Source organism: Ceratotherium simum, chromosome 32 (genome assembly GCF_057802395.1).
Source record: "Ceratotherium simum simum isolate JZ-2026a chromosome 32, ASM5780239v1, whole genome shotgun sequence".
Lineage (NCBI taxonomy): Eukaryota > Metazoa > Chordata > Mammalia > Perissodactyla > Rhinocerotidae > Ceratotherium > Ceratotherium simum.
The window spans coordinates 29,447,460-29,449,738 of record NC_141931.1 but is presented as its reverse complement, the minus strand read 5'-3'; positions in this window follow the sequence as shown (position 1 = coordinate 29,449,738).

Here is a 2,279-nt window from a genome sequence, read left to right as displayed (position 1 = left end):
TCATCTATCTAATCTCTGATCATCTGCCTTTGTGTCTTTAAAATGACAACTATATTCTGACAAATCCCAGTTATGTATCTTTGGTCTAGACCTCTCCTTTCCCTCTAGACTTGTATGCCCAACTGTCTACACAGCATTTTCACCTGGATACCTAAGAGGCGCCTCAAACATACATGTCTAAAATTAAACTCATCCTCCCACAAAAGTTTGCTCCTCCACATTGTCTCCATCTCAGCAAAAGACAACTCCTTCCTTCCAATTCCTTATCTCAAAATATCTGCTCAACTTTCATGCCTTTTTTTCCTTTTACCTTATATCCAATATGTTAGAAATCCATTTTCACTCTACTTTTAAAATATATCTATATTATAACATTTTCTGACTACTTTGACTGCTCAAACCACGTTCCCTCCAACATTATCTCTCACCCGAATTTTTGTAGAAAGCCCTAACAGCGGGGTCTTTTCCCTTTTATCCTTTCAATGTCATTTCCAGTCTAATCCATTTAAAACATGTCAGCTCATGTAGCTACTCTGCAGTCATTCTTCATTTACCTCAGAATAGAAGTTAAAGCCCTTTAGAAAGCCAACATGACATAGTCCCCCTTGCGGATCTGGATCTTATCTTCTACTACTACCTCCCTCTTTCACTAAACATCATCTCCTTTAGCTTACTTGCTGTGACCTACATCCTACAGAAACACTCTTTTTTATTAGTCTTAGTGTTTTCTGTTCCGTGTCCAGGAATACTCTTCCACACATCCACATAGCTCATTCTCTTGTCTCATTCAAATTTTTGCTCAAGAGTCATCTTCTGATTGAAATCTTTTCTGAACATCCTGTTTAAGATAACACCTAACACTCCCACTGACCACCACTACTTCTTTTCCTGCCTGCTTAATGTTTCTCCATATCTCTGTCAATCATCATGAAAGATCTAATATTTTAACCTGACTTGCAAGCTAACACATGAACTTGCCATGGTTTCATGGCTGCTGGTATAAGTCATGAACCTTGTGGGTCAGAAAAGAAGGACAGTTTATTACTCACAACAAAAGCTATAGCCCAACTAAGAGCCTTTTTTTCCAGCTTTATTGAAATATAGTTAGAATATAACATTGTGTAAGTTTAAGATTTACAATGTGATGATTTGATATATGGATATATTGTGAAAATTTTTCCTGTAACAAGGTTTGCTGCGCTAGCTCCTTGAGCCCCATTTCTACAGGGTGAAGCGAAAGTGTCCACATGATGCTTGAACTTGCAGGTTGACTTATAGGAGGAAAACTAGTCTATGGAACAGGCACCGAGCATCCCTGCCCTTTCTCTGTAGGGAGAAATTTTCTTTATATTACTGTACAGGAGGCATGCCTTCCATTTCTTTGGAGGAGCCAATATCTCTACATTCCAAGGCTATTTACTGGACATCTTCTCAAAGAAAATTGTGTGGAATGCAGGGTAGACTGTGCCCATGCTTATCAGGTATACAGAAATGTGAGACACTGCAGAATTATCTCCCAACCGGCATTTACCCTTTTCTAACAGCTCAGTACTCCTTATTTCCTTCATGGTCTTCTTCATCCACTAGCCTGTAAACTCAAGACATTTCTTATTTTAATTTAATTCCTGTCTGTTTTATTGATTGATAAAACAATGTCTGGCAAATAAAAGATGTTCCATAAAGTATTTGCTGAATGAATAAATGAATCAATGGCAAAATAGACAAGAACTAAGTGCCAAAACAGGCAGATGATTAAGAAATTAACTAATTTAATAAGATATACTACTTTACAACAAGCAAAATATAACACGAACTTTTAATAATATTTGATAGCTTGGGAAAATACTTATATGTTAAGTAAAAAAAGATATACAATCTGTATACTGAAGGTTATTTCAATTTTGTAAATAAACACACCCTGACATTTCTATAGGAAAATCATGAAGGAGTATTCACCAAAAGTTCAAGAATTTTTAAATGGGCTAATTACAAGTTATTTTTATTCTGTGCAATTTCCCTTTTATTTTCCAACTGTTCTGCAATTTATATGTATTATTTTAGTAATCAGGATAAGCAAACATCCTGATTTTGAAGTCTTTATTTTTTCATAAAATGAAAAAAAAAAGAAGAAATGAAAACTACAAAAAATTAAAGGAAAGAGAGGCCAGCAGTCTGAAATTAGAGACGCTGCTTTGAATCACTCCTACCAAACACAGAAATCCTCTTCACACCCTTAGGAGGAGGAAATTCTGGTAGAGCTCATGGTGGATAACTCAGGG